The following is a 15821-nucleotide window of genomic DNA, read 5'->3' as shown; positions in this document are numbered from 1 at the left end:
TGGGATGGAACGCAGGAACAGACTAGTCATATAAACTGCGAAGTGCCTTAAATAAGAAAGATATGAGCGGGAAATCCCTAATTAGTCGTATAACCCTCCTTGAGAATAATAAGGACAGCAGGTATTGGAAGGCTGAACTTAGTATGCTGCTTGGTTTTAATGCGGTTGTTACACTATCCATGGGAGATCCAAGCCCGGGGGACGGAGGGGACTTACAGTCTGGGGACATACCAGTACGGGAGGATAGATCCCTTAGGGAAGTTTAAAATAAGGGATATGTTAGATGCACCCGAATGGAAGCCTTCACTTAGTCCCGTGCCCATAATTAACCCCCTCCGCTGTAAGATAAAGACCTTGACGAACATGATGATCATAGCCGACCCTACCTTTTGTGGACACCTTGACAGTAGCGACTGGCTACTCTGACCAGAATCTCTGGTTGGAGTTGATGAGGTACAATGCTAACAGGAGCAACAAGTCTAACTGTTGCGTGTGCGGTAGTGCCCGACTACACTCGGGGATGGTCCCCCTAAATCTCCCTGTAGATGCTGAAGAGTGGTTTATTAGTCTCTTCATTACACTGTCCATGAGAAATGGAAGAAGGAATACTCTATAACTACTTAAGTGTTTTGCACCGGAGAGAGAGTATTACTGACTACCCTGGAAACTACACCTGCCAGGCAAATAGGCAGGGTGGAGGGAGATTTTTGGGGAACTCACCAATGGGTATTGCTCCTCCTACGGTGCGATAGGAGGGGAATAGATGCAGAATCAGGTCCAGTCCTTAGGAGACGTTTACTGGCTTTGTGGAGACATGAGGTAGAGGACCCGCCTGGAGGGTAATTGGACAGGGGAGTGTGCCTTAGTAAAGCCCTTATGCTCCTCCACATCCTGTCAGACAACATTGAAGATAATGAGGTTACCCCCAATAGTTAATTTATCTCGATCCAACTCAGTCTGTGTTTTGTGGTTATCCTGTCATGTTGGTCTATCCTTGTTTTCCGCATAGGTACGGCGGTTCCTTCCAGTCTTGTCACTAGGTAGTGTAGGGTCAGGGTGAGGCGGCCTGGACGTGTTCACCATCAGGACTATCTCCAGGAGGGACATTGGTGTGGGTGAAGATTAGGGAGTCCCAGGCCATGCGTACCTGTGCACACTACTAGTATTGTAACATTATACTAGAGCGAGAAGAGAGACCCCTGGTGGTAGTTTTGATCTACACGTGTACATTGACGTCATAGGATAGCCAAGGGGGGTACCTGACAAGTTTTAAAAATTAGAGACCAAGTTAAAACTAGATTCAAGTCCATTTTCCTGGCCATTATGGTAAATAAACGTTGACTGGATTAATTATGTTTATTATAATTAGCAGTGGTTTATAAATTATACTAGAGACGCCTTATAGGGACTAGTCGACCAATAGGACCTACCTCGACTATGACTTTTCAAAATAGAATGGCCTTAGATATGACTTTAGCTAAAAAGGGGAGTGTCTGTAAGATGATAGGGGAGACTTGTTGTACCTACATCCTAGACGACACGTGACCCGCGGGTAAAGGCGCAGTTGCCATTAAGAAGCTGACCGCACTAACTAAAAAGAGCTAACTTTTGGGACCAGCACTCACCATGGATGAGCGGGTGGTAAAGGATCCTGGCACAGACGGGCGTCGCTGTTGTATGTGAACTGATGGTTATCTTTTCTGTTCTAGTCTGCTGTGTTATCCCCTGTGTCAGAGAGACCTGTGAAACGGATGCTGGAAAAGCCGCTCCCACCATGAGTTTGCTGGATGCATCCCCAGAAGGAGTGGACAAGTCCTACACCCCCTTGAAGACCCTAAAACGAACCTTCAACGCGCCCCAGTTATAGGCTCATGCGCAGAGAACTGTGAAAATCAGATAGAGAGTTAGAGGATAGACATTTTAAGGGGGGATTGTGATAGACATGATGATTAGTTAATATAAAATGTCTATCGATTTGTATAAACCAAATGTATTATGCTATTGTAATGATTTCAGCCTAATGTGGAACTCTGCTGCATAAGGAAAGAGTTAAATCACAGTGTTATATGCTATTGCTTGTGTCCATCTTGGATGAATCCCCAGCCCTGCCCCCACACAGAAAGTTACTAAATAACACAGAGACCTCTCAAAACAATGGGTTGCCACGCACACAGAAATGACTTCAGCTAGGACAAAGTCCACGCTACATCCTGGCTTGAGGAAGGGTGGGCAGAGAGGTGGGGGATTCTATATGATCTGACAAATGAGAATCCTATATGTTACTGATGTAATCTGTTGCACGCCCATTGTATGTCTTTACAATAAAAGGGGCTGTCTGGGTGTTCCTGGGCAGAGAGCCATTTTGGATATGAGACTGATCGCTTGTGTCTGATCTGCTCGATGATGTGTGCACACTATACAATTTGGAAGCTACAAAATACCCCGAAACCTGCTGGAGAAAACCATAATCCAGATCATAAGCGCTCCAATCCTGCCTTTGCTGTGGAGCGGCACACTGCCCCCTGCTGGTGTGATGGTCTGGGTGTCCATCACATACAACAGTCGGTCCCCCCTTGTAATGCTACGAGGGACAATGACAGCTCAGAGATGTGTTCAGGACATCCTGCAGCTACATGTGTTCCTCTCATGGCATCTTCCAGCAGCATAATGCTCGGCCGCACTCACAAGGGGGTCACAGGAGCCCTGTAGTGGCCTAGAACAATGGGGCCCCTCCATAATAGTGTGTATGCATTTATGCACTGTAATGTCAGTGTCTTCTGTGTTGCACGATTGATGTGTATTGTGTAGCTGCAGCACTAAAAGAGTTAACTGTCTACTATGTGAGATGTCTGTCTGGAAATGTATTGTTTTATGTTCTTAGTTGGTGGTTACCTGACCATGCTTGATATATGTGATTGCAATGTGTGTGCAAGAGAGAGAAGTGTAGGGAGTTCTGCAAGGGAGCCACACAGGCACCTTCAGTCCTGTGTGGCCCAGAGTGAAAGAGGCTGAAAGATAATCAAAGTCTACCCTGGGCCGACTTCACCCAGGAAATGTCAGTGTCGCCCTTGGACAAGGAGAGAGAGAATTAAGAGTCGCCATGCACCATTCCCTAAATGCAAGTGTTGACCAGTAGAGAGTTGAAGAGAAGAAAGAGTGTTACCAGGACCCACAGATAACAGGACTGTAGTTTCTCCGGTCCACCCGTGAATCCTCCCTGTCACACCTTCTTGGGTTTTGCACGGTTTTACTGCTGGCGTGTATTCTTGGATTGTAACCAAGTTGCTTCCAGTAAACAAGCTTCACCGACCGTTCTCGGTTTGGCTCAGAAAGTTAAATCCCTGTGTGTGGACTCTTTATTACCAACAACTGGATTCACCACAGAGGATGGAACGATGGCATCACGTGTGACAAAAAGGACTAAGGTAATCCATCATTGGGTTCCCCTGTTTAATAGCCTGCCCTCAACCCCTTGGACGTTTCACCGGTTACCCTCCGGGTGGGAGATGGTAGAGTCACCGTGACAGGGCCCAAATTCTACCCTGCTGTCTCCTAGGCTGGGGTCCGCTCCTCGGACGCTGCAGCCCCTACAACATTGTCATACTTCCGTGGCTGCCCAGTCCCCAGATATATCACCTATAGAACATGTATGGGACCATCTGGGACACTACCTTCCACAGCCTACAAGTTTGCGTGATTTAAAGGCTCAGTTACAGCAAATGTGAAGCGGTTGGTGTACTTTACTGTACTTTTAGCCCCTGCAAGCCCAGTTCATTTGCATGCAGCAAACAAAGATGCACCAAATAGAATGGCTAATTAGTCTAATGAGTTCCAGATGGGTTCTTTTTCCTGCACAATTACGCAGTATTTCACGCATCTCCTGGCATATTTTGTGCGCATTCCCATTGACTTCTTTGGGGACTTTGGGTAAGCAAGTGCGCAGGAAAATGGAGCATGCTGCATTTTGTTTTTTTGCGCAATGGATTCTGTTCTCTGCGTATCACATGGGCACATACGCCCGTGTGAAGGAGGCCTTAAACCGCGTCCTGAATGTAACTGCGTTCTATTCTGATTCATTTACTATTCTACTTTCTCTCGGTCTGCACGCTCCTTTCTGTTGTCGCCCCTGTAGAGGATTTTCCTGCCAGACACCCGCACAAACACTCAGGCTCATCCGCTTGGCCGTATCACGGCTTGCTTTGTAATAGGCCTGTCATAGTAATGCATGAGCTCCGCTCCGCACCTCCATATGTCTCCAATCACAGAAGCGGTTTCCATTGGATTCCATTAGAATCCGACGTATAAAACAAATCATGACTTACTTCATCCGACTCCGTATATATGAAGGTTTCTCACCCACAAGCTTTGCTCCATACTAATCAGCTGTACCGGCTGCGATGCGCATATCTTGTGGGAGGGTAATTACTGCACAACTCGGGGCAAACCGGAAAATTCAGACCTGTAGACATACCCCTCCTCATACTAATAGGAGTCCAAGACTCAGTACTGTTTCTCCTTGTGGAGAACGCCATAGCTGACATGGGGAGTTAATAGGACAGGCAATGCTCCCTGGGAAAAGGGGTATGCAAATTAGCTCTCCTGCAGGAGGCAAGAAAGCTCAGATGGGGGAAACTGCAGAACTGGTGGAGGGAGGTAAGTAGTTAGATTCATATGGTACTTGCAAACCTGCCATTTTTTCTGCAATTGCAAGGCGTTTTGCGAGAAGTATACAATGTGTTGCTGTACTTGCACTTTTTACGAGTGCGAAAATCACGTTATTCCAGTAGTAAAAATAGAAAATTGTGTTGCAATCGCATAAAAATCGCATTTTCTGTGCAGTATGATTTTTTTATTTTTTTTTGCTTAACATAGGAAATAATGGGTGATTTTCAAACATCATGCAAAAATAGGACAAGCAGCAATTTTATGATCTTGCAATACCAGTGTGAGCGTGAAAAAAAATCACTGATATAAATTAACCCTTTGAAATCAATGGGTTATTTTCTCTGCAAGTTCCATCCAGATTGCAATTGGACAGAAATCACACAGGAAAATCGTTTGTGTTATTAACCCCAAATGTATCCTTCTAATAAAATATGATACATCTGTAAGACTATTGCTTGTTAACCCCTTCACAACCACACCGCATAAATGAATGGGCTGGTGGGCTAGTTGTTGTGTCTGCAGCTTGTTGGTTAACATGATGAGTTTGATGGCGCTATGAGCTCCGGCACACTGCGCCACCAGCAGGATTGGGCTGCCATGCTGAAATCCCTGCCCTGTATTGCGAAATACTCAGTTACGTGCTTTGCTATGTTTTTAGACACTTTCAGATATTTTTTCCAACTTGCCCGAAAAAGGGGCATGGCTTAGTGGAAAAGGGTTGTGGCCTAAAATGCGCCAAATTTCACCAAAATGTTGGCACAATTTTTGGCATAAACAATTGAAGATTAGGCTCCGTCTATACTGTCTTGTGCACCATCCATTTAACATATAGAATTCGGAAGTCTGTCCCAGTCCAACTATAAGTCTCCTGACCCGATCTCGGAGCATCATGCGAGATCTGGTCTGGAGAACCGCGGTCAGGCCGACACACTTCCATACGTTAGTGGATGATGCACAAGACCACGTAGACGGGCCTTTAAGATCTGATTCAGGGCAATCTTGTGTAGCTGCCGGACTTCCCAGATGGTCACTTGTGAGGTTCGGGTAATAACCCTGACGGGAAGATATTTATTTTATGCTGCTCCATTTTTAATGTGAAATCTCTTTGCGGCCGGCCGATGATGGAACGCGCCGCATGTTCTGTGCACCGTGCAGAAATCCTCATTTATGTATACACAGCAAAGTGTTTCTTGATGACAGAAGCTGCTGGCGCTGCAGCTCTGCTACATTATCTGCAGGCACATGGCTTACTCTGAGCAGTAGGTTAGAGCTGTCCTGCGTGGTGACCTAGTAAGCCGCCGCCACAGCGCTCTGCAGCATGTTCAGCGCATTACACACAGAATAACAGCCTCCCCTAATTCCTATTTTTACTCTTTAACTCCCTCCCTGTATGTAACTGTCCGGCCTTGAGTCATCCTGCGGTGCCTACAGTTTGAGTCAGCGCCTCAGTGGACTAATTTCCCACCCTCCTCTTGATTAGGGCTTGTAATGTGGAAATCCCTTGCACACGTTGTGCGGCCCCTTTCTTGCATCCTCCAGCGCATGCACAGCTAAACGAAGTGTATACACCTTGTCTTCAACCCTCATCACTGTGCATGCATCGGAAGACACACCGCGCAGCCCTCTTCTTGCATCGTCCAGCGCATGCACAGCTAAGGGAAGTATATAAATCTTGACTTCACCTCGCTTGACTGCGCATGCACCAGAAGATGCGTGCAGAGGGCCGCATGGCATGTGCATGGGATTTCAATGAGATAAGCGCTGATGCCAGGCACCCAGGAAGGCTGCATTTAGGAGGAGGGTCATGGATAGTCTGCTGGTGCAGTGACTGGCGGGGCTACACATCTAACAGCTCAAAGAAGAAAAGACCCCACATATATAGTTGGCGCACACAATAAAAAAATGATATCCAAAAATATGTTACTTACATACAAAACAATTTGTCCTGATGAAGCCGCCCATCTGTAGCGAAACACGTCAAGCCTCTGCTCCTCCGGACGCGCCCCCATGGACCGGTGTAGCTTTTGTTGGCTCCCACATTGTAAATGTGCTTGTGGTTTTGGTTTTATCTTTAATGCTCAGTAGGTCACATTGTCCTCTTATGGCATTCAAATGTCTTTATTATGTGATGTTACATCCTAAGATGCACTTTTATAGCATAGCTATGCTATAAAACTGTACCTACCACAGACACTGCAACTCTGGGCCACTACACATGCACGATCAGTGCTCCATTCACTTTCAATGGGGCTGCTGAATATACCTGAGTGGCACCCACTGAAATGAATGCAGCACTGATCGTGCATGTGTAGTGGCCCAGAGTTGCAGTGTCTGTGGTAGGTACAGTTGGTGGCTGTGTGATGTTTGGGACTTTGTCAGAATAATTGTATATATCCCTTTTGTACTGTTCAATGTCGTAAACTGTGTGATGTTATGTGTATTGACCCAGACAGGTCAAGTAAGGGTTAATGTCTGGTATTGTATCTGTTTAGTCTGATTATGTGTATTGGCCTTCCTAGCCTGTTGTGCGCGTGATGACGCATGTGGGCGGAGTTGGACTAGAGAGTCATCGGGAGAAGGACGTACAAGGAGGTGGTGTGAGAGGGAGGAGATGCGATGGAGGAAGAAAGCCATGTAAGGAGGCAGGAGCTCCAGAGATTACCCGTGCCGGATCCCGGGCGCACTCTGGTGACAGTGGAGTACCTTTCCTTTGGAGAGAGTGGGGAGCAGATCCTGTTTTCCTGGAGACGGAGATGGCGTGCACATGGCGCCTCTGTTCATCCACTCCAGTAACAAGTATACGCGAGAGAGACACTTTTCAATTTGCCTCTGGTTTTGGAAAGTTAGTCATTTGACTATGGACTCTGTCTTCGTGACGCCAGTGCCCCATTAATAGTCCACAGAAATAACAATCTGGTATTAAGCACTTCTTCACACCGTGGTAATTATGAGATCCGTAGATGGCAGGGCCTAGAAGGAGAGGATGGTAGAGCCACCCAGGACAAAAGTAAGTTCTATACCCAGACATCGTCCCCAGCCCAGAGGCGGCACCCGGTCACCACACATGCTCAGCCAGCACTCCATACACAGTGATGTCACTACGGAGGGAGAAGTAACTCACCACAGTGACAGGTAGAACAAGACATGGGACTCCTGTTCTCAAGATTGGCGAGGGTCTCAGCGATGAGACCCCCACTGATCACCAAGTTAACCCTTATCCTGTAGATATCCTGTGGATAGGGAGTAACTTGTAATTGTTGTCAGGGTGTGCTGCTGGGATCTGTAGTACTAAGGTTCCTAGCAGCACAGCTCCACAGGTGAGGGTTAATTGAGCTGGGTGTGGCATTCTCCAGCAGCCAATCCCCTTTAGTCTGCAGCACATAAAAGCCAGCATCGCTCAGTAGTTGAGGCTGCTCTTTGTACTGTTTGGATGTATCTGTTTTGTTCCCACTCTGATCTGTGTTTGCATGTAGGTCTGTTGTGTCTCTCTGCTTTCCTAAAGACAGTTTGGACACCTGTAGTCCTTGTCTGTAGTACATACAGAACCCCTTTTCCCTTCCCCTCACAGGTGTGGCCTCCAAATGTCTTATGTCTCGTCTGCGTGTCAGTTAGTGGATCCCTGACACAGTTCCCTATGTCAGCTTGGTGGCTGACTGTCTTTTCTCTTGGTATGAGGACACTGTTAGACTTGCTGTGGAGTTTCATCTGTGTGCATGTGAGCTCTGGGTGGAGTCCGTGTTGTATGCACTACCTGTTGTAGTCTGGTGTGAGCAGTCCTGTTCTGTGCTCATTCTGTTTGTGGTGTGAACAGGTTCTATGTGTGGTGGCTGCAAGAAAGGTGCTGTTGCAGCTTGCTTTGTGACTTGTGTTCTGTTATCTGTCCTGTACAGTTTGCAGTGTGTCTTGTGTCTTGTTGTCTGTGCTGTTGCAGCTTGCGGTGTGAACTGTTTCCGATGCCTCTGGACTTCTGGTTTAGTGTAGGGACTAGCGGTATAGCCAGAAGCTGTGACGTGGTCTGCTAGCTTTCATGTTTTGATCAAAATGTCAACTAATACCTGATATTTATATTCAGCTTTACTATCTGCTACTAGTGGTTGCATTTTGGCTGTTGTATGCTGTGTTTTCTGGCTCTGTGTGTCTTCTTGTTCTGTCCAGTTGTCCCTGTCATGTGGTATGTGTCCTGTTCTAGTGGCGTGGTTCCTAGGAGCAGCTAGGGTCCATTTCCGAAGACAGCTGGGCCGCCCTTTATCAGGGCGATGTCCTCGCTCAGGTAGGGCCATGTCATCCTCCCTGTAGCACAGGGCCAGTTGTCTGAAACCAGTGTGTATCCGTTCTTGGTCACAATCGTGTGGGCCCCGTGTGTTTAGTTACCCACACGATCGTAACAATTGTGGTGCAACCCCTCTGGTAGCGAAATTTCTGGTGACAGGTTTCCTTTAAGTTTTTCTTGTCATTCAGTGACTTTATACTAAAATGCTACTGAAACTCCATTAGAGAACACAAAGGCTTACAAGAATAACTGAAGCTTTCATTTCAGCACGATCCCTCCTAACGGCCCGGGCCGATGACATGAGGTAAGCGGGCCATTTCAGATAGAAGCCCGAACGCAATGAATACAAATGTGGAACCGACACATTTGTCTGGTAGTGATGACATAAATGGATGTTGCTGAGGAAAGTGCATCTTGTATCGTGCGAGAACAACCAAGATTTTCCTTCCCCTCAGATCTATTTTCGCCTGAAAGGAAACTTCTTCTAACGGTGAGAAACTAACGATCATCTTTCCCAGAGAAAAAAAAGCGGTTATTTGTACATTTATCTGTAATTACTGCAAACAACAAAATAATCATTAACTTTGTAGCTACTTTACAGGAGCGATAGCTTAAAGAAATGTGACAGCGCCGAGGAACTCAATTAGCATATATTAATTAGGAGCCAGGAGGAGTGATTAAATAATTCATGGGCGCCGCTGACACCTGTGAGTAATGCCTTTAATTTGTGTGTTCATATTTCTTAATGCAGATAATGATATTCTGGAAAGTGGGCTGTTTGTAATCATTACGGCGCACATCTTGGAAGGCTCACGCTAGTAATGTGCCATTCAACAAATTGCTGTTTTCTTCATCGTAACATTATGTGCCATAAAATATCCACATATGGAAGGCAGAGGAGTTACAGATGTGTCCAAACCTTAAAGCATGGGTACTCAACAGGCGGACCGGGGTTCGAATCTGGCCCTCGTCCACCAGCTGTCCGGACCCCTGCTGTCCAAACCAGAAGTAGGAGCTGCTGCAGGTTCCCCTTCCGCTAACTTCTTTTAGGGCCTGGCGCTGTAGTGTAGTTTCACTTTTTCCGTGGCTCAGTGATATTGAGAACAGGAGTCGTTGGGGGGGAGGGCGGTTACATGGGACTGCATGTCGGATAGGGCAGAAGAAAGGACAAGAGATGTGTTTTATGTAGGACTAAATATTAGATTTTCTGAAAGGAGGGGGACAGATGCTTTACATGGGACTGTATGTTGGAGGGGTATGTTGAGGAGCTGAATGTAGGGGGAGTGTTCAGTTTTTATATGGACTGTATGAAGAGATGATGGAAGGGGGAGTGTCGTGTTTACATGGGACTATATTTTGGGGTTGAAGGCGAGGAGTGATCTTTTTTTGGTATGGAACTGTATGATAGAGGAGATGAAGGGAGTAAAAATGTGTTGTTTTTTTTTGTTTTGTTTTTTTGTTACATGGGACTGATAGAGGAGTTAGAGGAGGTGGGGGCACTATGCCCAAAAAAACCAAAGGGGGTCACTATAATTAGAAAGAAGCACTAACTGAAGAACCACAAGGGGTCAGCATAACTAAGAGGGGACACAGAGGGGCACTATGTACTTTGGGAGAGTTAGTAAGAGGGGCATTGGGTTTGGCAGCAGGATGGGAAGGGAGGGGGAGAAGAATCATTGTTGGTGATGGCGGTGCAGTGTCCGAGGAGTACTCCCTCAGCCGAGGAGACAGCAAGGTAAAGGAAGGCCTTGTCATAGGGCTCTACCGTCTCCTCCCCTAAGGGTAGCTCAGGACCCAACCTCATTACCAACAGGGGGAGTTAAAAAAAAATAGTAACCGGTGGTTACCTGTAGTCCAGTTTGCCATTCGTGACGTCAACGTCCTCTGTGGTGGATCTCTTGGACATAAATCCCAGGAAATAAAGTAGTCCACACACAGAATGTACTTTTCTGAACAAGAACTGGGATGTTCTGTTCTGCCTGTTGACTTAACTCTATCCAAGGCAAAAAGCAATACAACAGTCTTAAGTATGGAAACACAATGTAGAATACGTGCTGGTTCAGGGAGGATTCCCGGGGCATTACTTAACCACAGTCCCAGTTATCTGTCGGCTCTCTCTCTCTCTCCTGGTCACTCTTTTTCCACTGCCAGTCACTCACGGTTCTCTCGCTTACTAGCAGTGACTCTATCTCTCCGAATGCACGCGGTTCTTGCGCGGCTTTTCCTGAGTCCAGGCGCATGACTCTTGGTAGCTAGTTGCATTGGGGAGTTTCTTGGCAAGGACAGGCCCAAGCGGGAACAGCAGACCACCTCTCGGCCTCCTCCATGTCTCCCTGACTCTCAGATCTGTCTAGCTCTCTGACATAGACTCTTGACATAGACATGTGACCAGTCTTTTATACTGCACACAGGACAAAACGATACATTTTCCAGACATTAACCCTTTCATAGTAGCAGTGTTTAGAACCGCGCCTGACATCTCAGATGTTATCAGATCTAAATAAGGGAGTATTTAAAAAATAGTAGACACTCAGCTGGTGCTAGGTGGGAGATCACACAGAAAAGTGGGGGTCCACCTGCACCTTGTGTCCGAGTTTGTCTGTAGTAATAGTGATCGTCCCCATCTGATGTCTAGGGTTGCTGGCGAAGCGTCCAGAAGTCGGAAATGCCTCTGAGGTCTCAGGGGGCTTGATTGAAGAAATCCAAATGTATGCAAAACACCTTTCTCCGCGCCTAAGGATTCAGGGGTATATTTAAAACAGACTCGGTGGTCCGAGGATTCGTTAAACCTTTTTTATTCATTAAAAGTAATACCACGGGTTTCGGCGTATGCAAACACCTTTTTTAAGTATAAAATCTTAAAACGGTTACATATTTATAAGATAACAGTAAAGTACTCGCTGTGGGTGGTTCTGCGTCAGACACAATGGGATTCTGATGACATCATTAGTGGGTGGATGGTTCTCTCCTGCATCGATAGCGTGAGACGAGTGGTGGAACGCAGCTCGCGTTCCAAGTACATACGCTATGTGTGAAAGTACTGGATGCGCTAATCATCCTGAAGCATGGAGAGAAAAGGTTTTCTTGCATACATTTGGATTAACCCTTTCATGCCTGCAGACATCCAACATACATAACTGATGCATTCCACATACAAGACTATGCACAAGACAAACACAAAACATACATTCTCAGGTGCTGTAGGGGACCCCTAACTCTGGGCCCAGACAGAGAAGTAAAACAAAAGCTCCAAACTCTACCCCGCTACAATATTCGTACTGTTATTTATACATGATTATATTTACGTGCCGTATTTTAGCCCCCATTACCTGGGTCTGCTGGACCTTCACCTGGTGGCAGACCCAGATAAATGAACCTTTACAGAAACTAGTTGATTACCCCTGCCTTAAAGGTTGGATCTGAACGGAAAACAGGGGTTAATGCAGAATTCCCTCATGTAAGATAAATGACGAAATGTAGACCTTCAGCAGCTCCGAAGCTCCCATTGTGATATCACTGTAAGGAGCAACACTAAAGGGTTAAACTGCTGCTATGGTACTAGACAGTAATATGCAACAACAATTGCCCCGTATCACCACATTCAGCAAATTTTGGCACAACAGAACTGAGCATGCTCACTGGGACCTTTTTGGTTGCTGGAGCCCTGGCTATATAATGGACATGTTTTGCTGTGCCACAGTCTGTGCTAACTTCCCCAACCTGATGAAAGCATTAGAGCTGCTGCAAGGATTCAAGGGAATCATGGTAGAGGTGTTCTTACAACCTTGGACTAGCATGGGGAGCTAGTACCAAAGATTTACATGTAACGTACTGTAAGTAAGCCCAGCCTCAATGCAAACATTAGGTGTGCACTTTGCTAGGGATGTGACTAGTCAAGCAACAAGTCTATTGCTTAGTATTGCCATGCTAAGGGGCTTGGACTATTCAGCACATTGCCCTTACTTGCTGTCAAGGACTGAGACAGTGTTATACGGGCGCAAACCTACTGGAGTTTTAACAGTCGAAACAGGCTGGTCGAAAAAGGCTGCACTGGATGGACATTGTCTTCATTCAGCCAACCATACTATGTTACTGTGTGTGTAGTGGCCCAGTACAACAGGACCCCTCCATAACTGTATACATGTGATTGCCAGTGTCTTCTGTGTTGCAAGAATGATGTGTATTGCATAGCTGCAGCACTGAAGTGGTTAGTATACGAGTTGACTGTCCAGATTTTGTATCCTTTTGTCGATCACATGACTGTACTTTATATATGAGTATGCAAGGTGTGACAGAGAGTTTCGAGTCAGTTCTGTACTGGTCCTGTCAGAGGAGCGTTGGGAGTTCTGCAGGAAGCCTAGGCTGGTACCTTCAACCTGTGCGGTACAGAATGGAGGAAGCTGAGAAAATGGACTAGTGATTATCAGGGACTGTCAACCCTAGAAGGTCTTCAGCGTGTTTCTACTCGAGAGTGTGGACCGGTAGAGATTGGAAGAGGAAAGCAAGCAAGGTGCTGGGCTGGGACCTACAGATAACTGTGGCTGTGGTTTCTCCTGTGATCCCGTGAGGTCTCCCTGTCACACAAGAAACTGCTGAACTGTTTGGCTATTGGAAATAAAATGACTAGTCGTCCGTCCGTTTTCGGAGGCTGTGTCTTGTGTGTGAATTTACTCTGCCAATTTGGAATCCCCCCACGGAAGCTTCGCGAGGGAGGGTTTACTTCACTATCCAGGCATTCCCCACTGCAGAAGAAACGGTGGCGTCACCCATGACAAGAGACCAAGGAAATCCAATACTGGGTTCCCCGTTTGTAAACCTGCCCTCGGCCCTTGGACGTGTCATCGGTTACCCTCTGTATGGGAGATGGTAGAGTTACTATGACTAGGGCCAAACTCTACCCCGCTGTCTTTTAGGCCGTGGCCCGCGACTTGGACGCTGCATGTGTGTTACCATGCAGGGCGGCGCAGGGTCCCACGGTCGGCGCGCGCCAATCCGCTGTCGGCTCTGGCGTCCTGGAGCTCTGGAGTCGGGGCTCTCCCGGCGGCGTGGGGCAGCCAGTGTGCGGCGGCGTGGGCGTGTCCGCCCATAGGGTGCCGCCCGCACTCCACCTTTCTTATGCAGCAGTGGGAGAGTCGGCTCCTCCCACTCTCCGCCCTGGGCGGAGGCTTGCAGTCATAAGGCTGGCAGTGACCTGAGCTCACTGCCAGTTATTGGTTCAGTCAGCGTCTAGTCGGTCCTGTCTGCAGCTAGCCTCAGTTCAGCCTCTAGTTTGCCTGTCAGCTTCCATCTCCAGCTTTGCTTTGCTCTGTATGTTCTGTTGGTCATTTCCATCTGCCTTCTCTGTCGGCACTCTGTCCCCCCATTTAGTTAGTCACACCTTGTCAGTCGCCAGGTCCCTAGCCAGTGCAGGGACCGCCGTCCAGTTGTCCGCCTGGGGTTAGCCAGGGCCGAGGCAAGTAGGCAGGGGCAGTGGGGAAGTTCAGGGCACCCCAGCTGGCGCTCGGGGGGCAGAGTGCCGTAACAATGTGTAGTTGGTGAAAAGGTATTCGGAGGTGAAAGTCACATTCCTAAATCATTATTGCTCTCATTAATCACTTCTTTTGTGTTTCTGTCTAAGTACTGTACACCCGGGGGCTCCATCTGCTGCATTGTCTCCTGTGTCGCACCACCACTACCTGGGACATCACAAGCAGACATTGGAGGTCTACATCCCGTCATTTTGGTGTGAAAGGAGAAGCGTGGACAGGGGTTACATGTGCGTATTCTAGCTGCCTGATGAAGGGTCTCTCACCTCAAAACGTGTTCTACCTGTTGGTTTTATCTAAATAAATAAGAAGTCAGGTTTATTCTTTGACTCTGTTGTTTGTCTTAAAGGGGTTGTCCCGCGCCGAAACGGGTTTTTTTTTTTTTCAACCCCCCCCCCGTTCGGCGCGAGACAACCCCGATGCAGGGACGTACAGACAGCTTACCGGAGCGCTTACCTTGATCCCCGCGCTCCGGTGACTTCTATACTTACCTGTGAAGATGGCCGCCGGGAACCTCTTGCTTCGTGGACCGCAGCTCTTCTGTGCGGTCCACTGCCGATTCCAGCCTCCTGATTGGCTGGAATCGGCACGTGACGGGGCGGAGCTACACGGAGCCGCTCTCTGGCACGAGCGGCTCCATAGAAGACTACAGAAGACCCGGACTGCGCAAGCGCGGCTAATTTGGCCATCGGAGGGCGAAAATTAGTCGGGCTCCATGGGAACGAGGACGCTAACAACGGAGCAGGTAAGTAAAAAACTTTTTATAACTTCTGTATGGCTCATAATTAATGCACAATGTATATTACAAAGTGCATTATTATGGCCATACAGAAGTGTATAGACCCACTTGCTGCCTCGGGACAACCCCTTTAAGCCTCCCTGCACACGACGGGGTCAGATCGGGCATGCGGTATCCGACAGCCGGATCCGACCCTGTGCCCGGCCGGTGACCCCGCTCACCTCGCTCACCTGCCCTGATTCTTCTTTCTGTGTACTTTATGAGCGCCGTCCAGCGCGTATGCGCAGTACAGATGGGCCTCATGCCCACGGCTGGGTCGGATTCCGCCTGTGAAATATCGCAGCGGAATCAGACCCGGCACCTCCTAGAGACCCTATACTCACCTCTCCGGATCCGCCATGAGTGTCTTGCCTGGCACACGTGTGCAGTGCAGCACAGGACATGCCAGCCCTAGGCTGTGGCGTGGATTCTCACAGTACTTTCGCATTGCTCACTTGTCGAAGTATTGCGGGATGGACGGCTTTTTTATTGACTGCAATGGAAGCCATCCATGCGATTTTCCGCAGAGAATAGAACATGCTGCGATTCTCCCCCGCAAGCGGAAAATCGCAGCTGATTTCCG

Source organism: Eleutherodactylus coqui, chromosome 12 (genome assembly GCF_035609145.1).
Source record: "Eleutherodactylus coqui strain aEleCoq1 chromosome 12, aEleCoq1.hap1, whole genome shotgun sequence".
Taxonomy (NCBI): domain Eukaryota; kingdom Metazoa; phylum Chordata; class Amphibia; order Anura; family Eleutherodactylidae; genus Eleutherodactylus; species Eleutherodactylus coqui.
Note: the sequence above shows the minus strand (reverse complement) of the source record.